The 8,467-nt window shown below is 38.8% G+C and overlaps 1 long non-coding RNA gene across 1 annotated transcript; it reads right to left on the bottom strand.

The window, feature by feature from the left end:
* Positions 1-4,115: 4,115 nt before the first annotated feature.
* LOC101849875 lies at positions 4,116-7,981 on the bottom strand. The gene is made up of 4 exons (XR_220882.3): positions 7,741-7,981; positions 5,987-6,253; positions 5,363-5,452; positions 4,116-4,300 (listed from the first exon to the last, which is right to left on the bottom strand). It is a non-coding gene; the product is annotated as an uncharacterized LOC101849875 (long non-coding RNA).
* Positions 7,982-8,467: the final 486 nt, after the last annotated feature.

Here is an 8,467-nt window from a genome sequence, read left to right as displayed (position 1 = left end):
GGAAGCAAAGAGGTAGGGTCCTTTAAATGATCATTGTGTCGGGGATAGAGGGAGGAGTGGGTAACATGAGACATTACCACACAGAGAAGGAAAGAAGAAGTAGGACGTACCAGGATATTCTTTTACTTTCCCTCCCGTCTCCCACTTATAGCTACCAGTTGTCCATTTCTAACTGTACATTGTTGTGCTGAACACGAATATCGACTTTATATCCGTCATAAATTAATAGTTTTTGAAATATGTGATTCTTTTTAATCGAGCTATATCTCACTAAGCCTAACCGCGTAGTAATTTGTGCGCTTTGGACCAATCGGGAGGGGGGTTCAGCTTGAAGTAAAGATAAAATCGTGGGGGTTTGGGTTGATAGTTTTAACCCATAATTTGATATTTTGCAGTTAGGTTTGAATTAATGTTCTTGAAAATAATTGATTTGCGACAGTTTTAGCGGCTATATGTGTGTGATCTGCAGCAAACAGTGTGCAGGTTGACCCCCGAAGCAGTGCATCTGTGTGAGGGCGTGAAAGTAAAAGTTTACCCGTACCAGATACACCCTCCTACCTCCCACAACATGTTTGTGTTTGTGGTCTGAGAGCAGATCTGTTTTTTTCGGGTATTTGTCCGTGGCACTCAGCAGATGAGCGAGAGAGACATTGAACTGGCGTGACTGCTGATAGCTTCAAGCGTGTGACTGGCATGTACACAACCAACTGTCTTGGTGCATTAAATTACGTATTAAAGGTACAACAGTCTTGCGTTTCATTTGTTATTTGTTTGTTTCCTCCAAATTTTATTTCTTTTCTTTTTTTTTTTCCATAATAGCAGCCACGACAAAAGTAGAATCCGCTTAATCTAAACTCGGTTAATCCGAACACAGCGGTTAACCCAAAGAAAACAATATCCCAGATTTTTTCCCCATCCATTTGAGCAAGCTCTCTAAATCGAAAACTCAGTTAAGGGTAGGTGGCAGTTAATATTTCTAACTTTGTTATTAACACATACCAGCATCATTCAGAGTGATCATAAAATACTCCAGGAGTTCAAAATTAAATTCAAATAGCAAAATGTAATCTTTCTTTAAGGAATTTGAAACTATTTGAAGTTTTTGGGGTACAGAAGCAATTTTGACTCAATCCGGCCCGCGCTCTCGTTTAATCAGTTTATTGACTAAAGTGCTTATATTTTCCCATAAGCACACTAACAATAAAATCTGTGATCTTAAATGGGCTTGTTTTGATACTTGAAACCTCTAAAGAGATATTGAGGATAATGTCATAGCTATTGCTTGACTCTGTTACTTTTCGCATTTTCACATCAACTGAAGCACTCGAAACTGTATTTTTCAAAATCGGTAAGAGATATATATATATATGAAAAAGCCCATTTAGGATTACAGAAAATTCATTTTTACATAGTTAAACCAAATATAAAAGAAATCCTCCCCTTGAGTTTTAAATGAGAGTCCGGGCCGCAACCCATACCCCTTAATTTTTGTCGTTTTGAGAAAACTTGAAAAAACGTACAGATTTTGTGATAACTTTCTAACCAAAACAGATAGGAGCATGAATTGAATTGTATAAAGACAATTAATCATTTGTCAATGTACCCAATTCTTTTATATCTAATTTTAAGAAAAAGTCACCCAAAAATACAGTAGGTAGTCATGCAACAGAGAGGTCAATTTAGTGGTAGTATTAACTGAAAAGAAGAAATATAGGGAAATTTGTCAAAAACATGCAACTTTAAGTTGCCAAAGAGGAAAACAGAGCCATAAATTGCAGGACTTCTTTATTCCTAATCAGTCCCTCTTCCTGGGCAGTAGAGACGTCTGCCAGTCCAATTTTCCTACTCTAAAAGATGGTTCCTTTCCTGTTTTTCTAAGCTACTCCCTCTATCTGTCCTCAGAGAAAGTTGCATTTGAAAATAGCAAAAGTTGCAAGAAAAATTAGCAAAAGTTGCAAGAAAAGTTGCAAGACGTGTATAGCTAAAACAATGCCACGGAACTATTGGAATACATTGTTACTATGCTCATTGCAATCAAAAGTAACCAATATGAGTCTTGTTTGATCAAAATCAGAAGTTAAATGTGAATGTCTACCAAAAAAACAAAAACAAAACTGCATGGAGGTTGCATGGTGTACAAAAACAGTTTGTCCCCTGACACATGCGTCAGATCCTTAAACGCTCGCTGACGTTGGGCAGGTGTGACCAGTGTGGTTTTGGGGCTGTTCAAATATAATCTTACTTTTTTTAACACTTCCCCCCCCCCCCCCTCAATCCCGTAATATTACGTTATTCGCTTAAAATAATAATATGACATTTATATTGCGCAAATCAGTGTTACTATCACTCTTCTATGCGCTTTACTTTTAAATGATTAATTATAGTATAGTATTCATGAAAAACATGAATAGATCTACACACATGTGTCATAATAATTAAATACGCTTCAAGCGGAACTTTTCCAGAAAAACGTACGTTGTCATTTTACCACTTTAACCGCACCGGTGTAATCAAAATTAGACTAGATCTACATGTCAATTGTTATGTAGCCCAGATATCTACCAGTGTATAAAGTGCGAGTTGACATATATATATACATATATCGTGCTTGCCGCTCAAGGTCCACTGTATCGCCACAATTATGCAGTGCTTAATTACCGCTCGAACTTACTCTAAGTGAATAGTGTATTATAGTTACTCTCTTTTTATGCTTGCTTTTATTATTTTTTAAAATTATGTTGAAATAAATTATATTTTCCTTGATTATTTTTTCACCTTACAAAAGTGTAATTTTACATTGGTCTCCCCCCCCCCCCCCCTCTTACACTTAACTTTTACAGTACAGGAGCCAACCCCTCCCCCCTTTTTTTTTCCAGGCGTAAGATATTATTTGAACGTCCCCTTTAGGAGTTTTCTGGATGAATCGATCCATGTCTAGATTAGCCTCCTAGCCTAAGATTTAAAGTCTTTCACAAATTTTTTATACTAGATCTAGATCTAGATCTATCTACCTGTCGCTACGGAACCATTCATGAAGCAAGCTAAGTAATCAGACGACCGTGTTTACGATTGATTTACTCTAGATCTAGATTCTAGATCTAGCTGCTAGACTAGAAGATGATTCAGTACAAACAAGACTATTGGGTCGGTTTGCTCGCCAGATTATGATGCAAAGCGGCTATCATGGCATAAGTCGATCGCGCCCGACTCGTTTCAAAACAAACACGTTGTTTTCAGGCGACAAGTCGGGCGATCATCCTGACCCGACCTGACCTGGCCCGGGTCACTGGGCGGCGGCGGCGGGCACCCCGTAGTGCAAAGGAGCGAATTGTCACCCCCTATCATTTTTAGCCGCGGAAGAAAATTTCGGTGTTTTTAATGACAATTTATTATTATTTTCCCGAATTTTGCAGGAAATTGGCTAAAATTCGCGAATTCATGAAAATGGTAAAAGTTGCGCAAAAGTTGAGCTGAGGGCAAAAGTTGCGCGTGCAACTTGCGGGTTGCGCGCGCGAATTTCTCTGAGGACAGCTCTATGGCAGTCTCTGCCCTCTAAATTTTGGTACAGTCCCTTTTGATGTCACTGTCCATGGTTTGGGCTGAGACCTGCAATTTAAGAACTGGCATAAACGTCTGGGTGCAAAGGGCCCCCAAATTCCAGTGTGCAGTAGTGATAGCAAAAGCTACTTCTACTCTTGGATTGGTCACAAAGACCGTCTTAGGGCCCTTCAACCAGCCGTGAGCATATATATATATGGAAACCCCCATTCTATTTTAGTGTCATGCCAGGACACAGGCACATACTTGATCTCCATTAGCTCATCTGTGGTGCACAGGCTTCATAAATGAGGGGGTTTGAGGTGGGTAGAAAGCCTTCCCTTGTGTGATGGTGCTGTGCTTCTTTGGCTGTAATGCCTTTTGTAAAAGTACAGTATAATACAGATAGCATAAATTCGTTGGGACTGGCCTCGGTAGTTTGAGGCATCCATAGTCCTAGGGATCTGTAGTTCGAAGGATATCTTTAAAAGATAAAGAAGGGGGGAAAAAAAAACGGGACCGCAGGCACAGTTCTACGGATGCGTGATTTTGAGTCTTCTGTGTTTGACCTGTCTGTGTTATACATGTACTGTAAAAGCACCAGTTGTTTTCACCAGTAGGTGGGCATCTGTCATGATGTGGTCTCCATCTGTGCCGGTGCTGTGCAGCAACGTGGCCACAACTGCTTCTTACATTAGCAGTGGAAAGAGTTGAACAACCTCAGAGGTTTTGTGTAATAGGACTGGAGACATCCAATCTTCTCCTGGTTGGAAAGAAAAGAAGAGAAAAAAACCTGGAAAAAACCCATAAGAATAAGGATTTAGGTGTTGGTATTATCCTCTGCAGACAGAAGCTGGCAACGCATTCAATGGCAAAATTGTAATTGCAGACTAAAAACCCATTTAACACTCTAAGCAGCAGGGAGTTATTTATGCAGATCCCAAGCACAAGAATTCAGCTGATAATAGTCCAATTTCATTTTTAACAAAAAACCCCAAAAGGACAAGAAAGCAGAATATATACACTCAAACCCTGCAAAACTGCCACCTGTTTCACTAACCCAGCTTTCCACCAGGTTTTGCCAAAGCACAAAAAGGAATGCCTCTATAAACATAGGCTACTATTTGCCCCCTACCTGAAATGTAGCCTACTAATGTTAATTTTCCCCACAACCCCTTCACTCTTGACCACCAGAGGTGCTGTGTCACAGTCTACATACAGTGCACACTACACACCGGCGACTCAGCAACTGTGTACGCCTAGCCTAGGGCCTAGTGATAATGATAATCTCCCTTTCTACACTGACACACTTCTGTGAGTCTGAGAGTGAGTGAATGCATGAACCCCTTCTTTACACAGTGTCAGTTTGTGCTCCATCAGACAGTTGTTGATTTTGATCTCCAGGGACAAAGAGTAGCGCTAGATAAGCGGTTGGTTGCATATATGATTAGACTCAGTTTATAAATTCTACTACATGTATCTCTAAAAGGAAAAAAACATTTCTGAAAATATCCCCAAAATGTGGCTGAATGTGAATCTGCAATTAGTTTTATGAAATACATGTTATGAAGCAGTATGCCAAATGCAAAATATGATGAACAGCGTTCATCATCATGGTCCTCGTGCTTCACAAGGCATGACAAGCACCGTAGGTCCCAGATTGCTTCCTTCTCCACTAAAAAAAAAATGAACAAACATCCATCATATCTTAAGTCACAAACAGGCTAAGTTTTGCTTGTGGGGAATAGCGCAATAATTGTTGATTGATGGGACTTTGAAAAATAGGGGATAGTCAAGTGAAATTTCTTATCCTCAAATACGGTACCTGAGTCAGTGCACCAAAATCTCTCTCTCCAAGCGCTACACCTCTCTTTTTCTCGATGGCTCCCAGATTTCGCAAAGTACAGAGGTGAGACTGAAATGATATGACATACAAAACAGGTTTCATTTATAGAACCATTCTCTCATTCTTGGAAGTAATTTTTTCAAGCTAACAAAATCACCAGTGACAGGCTTACAAAGTTCAACAGTAATGAAAACAAAGCCAAACATGCAAATTTCTATCATCAAACTAGATCTATTATTACATTTTCAATCACAGTACTTTTACTTGTGTCAGCTGCTGACAAAAGAGTTGAAGCACAGTTGATGAGCATAAATAGGTTTAAATGGAGGGAAAGGGGTGCATTATCTCTCACACTAATACTAGGCCTAATCTGTAATCTGAATGTAATCTGAATGAGATCAGTATCAATAAAAGTGCAGTTATTGTTTGCCCTTTACTTCTCTTCACTTAAATTGAATAAGACATTGTTTTCAATGAGCTAATCACTCTATAAGTATAGCCTAAGTAGAAGTGATACATTTTTCTGAGAGAGACATCGGGCATCTGAAATAAATCACTCTGATTTATCATGACACGTAAGAATCACAATCAATTTTGACTTACTTTTTTGCCACATGGTTGACACACACCACCTCCTTGTGAGTATGAAATCATAGGGGTTGAGGACTAATACAGTGGGAATGATTTTGAATCTCCATCACCAATGAGTGAGGTGTTCCTCATCTTGTATTAGAGTGAGCAACCCCTATGACACCTTCGCTCTCTTTACCAAGATGGGCCACTAGTTGACCCGACATTCAGGCTTGAGGATTTACAGTCATGAGTCAGTCACTTATCAGTTGTAAGCTGGGCCTTCACAGATTAGAAAAGCTGGGAAAATACACAAGCGGATTAGTGAATTACCAATTTGTTGGTAAAACAAAACCAAAAAAAACCCAACCAGCTAGAGAGAAAAGTATTTGGCAACAAATCACTACTAGTACTACGTATAATTTATCCTAATGGCACCAATGTTAGAGTACCTCAAGAAAACTGAGAGCACTCATTACAAAATATTAATTAGGTATATCTACATATTTCTTGTACATCGTTTTTGCTATTAATTTGAATGCCCCCCTCCCCCCCCCCCTTCCCTCCTCTCCCGAAAAAAACACAAAACAGTAAGAATAGAAGGAATTGGGTGCGATTACCATGAATTGTGGTGTAAGGGAGTAAATTAAAATATGTGAAGTGTGCTGACAAAATGAGTTACTTCTCTGATTCAAGCCTTATGGAAATAGAAACATCATGTTTATAAGTGAAGTTTTACAATTTATAAGTATGAAATAAAAAGAGGCATATTGTATATAAAAAAATTGAGCATCAATAAAAGAACTACTAATTTGACCTCGGTGTTGATTTTTTGCCAATATCTCCATTTGTGGATTGCGAGAAGTAACTCATTTTGTCTGAACGCCACACATATAGTTCAATATAAGACCACATTACAAATAAATGCTGAATGTTACCATTGAATTACTGTATAAGATTTTAAAGCACGGCCAAATAAAACTTGTAATCACATAGATCTATATATTCATGATCTAACCCAGATGAGCAGCAGTTTAATTAACACACTTGTAATTTGATATAAGTTGAAAACAGAGCACACGACAAGTTAATGAGACATAATCTTATCCACTTGTGTCTAAAGTCCGGAACGGAAGATTTTCAGCTTTTATTTTTAAATTTATTTTTTCCCCGCCCCAGTGATAGCTAGAATCTAGATCTCAATACGAAAACAATTGAAGGAAAACCGGAAACTTCAAACTGGACTAGAGCAACGTCAAGTCATAGAGAAAAGAGAATTATGCCCGAACACTGAAGACTGTAAAAGTGAGGGAATGCATAATATGTGGCATTATGTGGTTAAAATCCTGTCTGTTCTACTAGGTCAGTCGATCGATAAAATGTCAAAGCAGGTCAAAGCTCATGTGGCTTTGCAAGTGGTCCACACACTCACAGCTTTCGCCCGTGACAAGGCAACTTGTTCCGAAAATGCACACACCTCCATTCCAAAACTTGCTTATTATACTCCTCATCAGTTCTCCCTAAACTAAAAGTAATTCAAACATTCAGCTCATGAAATGAAGTACTGAATATTGCCAATGCTGTTCGTAAAACAAGCCAGTCCCAGTAGTGTGTGCTAATCCGATTAGTCTAATCCTAATTCTAGTAGGCCATTACTAGATCTAGACTCGCATTAACTTAGAAGACCTCGTAGTCGTAGGTCAACAAGCAGCTGATATTACGACTTACGATCGTATTAGGCTATACAAGTTCAAGACAAAACACCAGTGAATGAAATATGCTCTTACCTGCATAGTATATGAATTGAAACATTGTCAAAGCTGAAGAATTTCAGTTGTTCTTCCCCTTTTTCAAATGACAGAAGCTTACGGTAATCTTACGAAAACCCGGAGATTCGGAGATGTGTTGTGCGCTGGTGACAAAACACGCGGAGATGTTGCATCCTGGGATTGAAAGCGTTCTGGGCTAGGCTAATGGGGGAAAAACGTTGGAGCTATGAATAAACCGAAGCGTGTGTCCTTGACTCGACGAAAGTAAGTGTAGAATTCTGTGGTTCAGTCTGACTTCCGCGCTGAACTCGTTAGCAGAAGATCTACGGGATTGTTTTGGTTGTCAGGGTAGAAAATTAATGGATCAACTAAGCAAAAGTTTTCTTTACTTCTAAAATTTGCACGTAATTTGAAAGGGGGTACCTACTAAAATGATTGGCAGCGTGTTTCAAAAATGGGTTCTTGGTAAAAGTAACACGTCAGATCTATACCCAATACGTTGAAGTAGCCAATCCGATATAAAGATAAAAATCAATAATTTTTGCCAAACATCGTATTTTTTGCCCTGAATATTTCTCGTGTTAAACCGGAGAGCATCTGGCGGTCCTGCACATTTCTGTTTAAGCGGACTCCTCTGTAGTTGACCTTGTCTCCACCCCATGTAGGCCTAATATATCGCTACCTCAAAATTACAAAGTTAATAATAATAATAATAATAATAATAATAATAATAAAAATTTAAAAA

This window comes from Aplysia californica, unplaced genomic scaffold, assembly GCF_000002075.1.
Source record: "Aplysia californica isolate F4 #8 unplaced genomic scaffold, AplCal3.0 scaffold00556, whole genome shotgun sequence".
In the NCBI taxonomy this organism is placed as follows: Eukaryota; Metazoa; Mollusca; class Gastropoda; order Aplysiida; family Aplysiidae; genus Aplysia; species Aplysia californica.
Note: the sequence above shows the minus strand (reverse complement) of the source record. Positions and strands in the feature narration are given on the sequence as shown.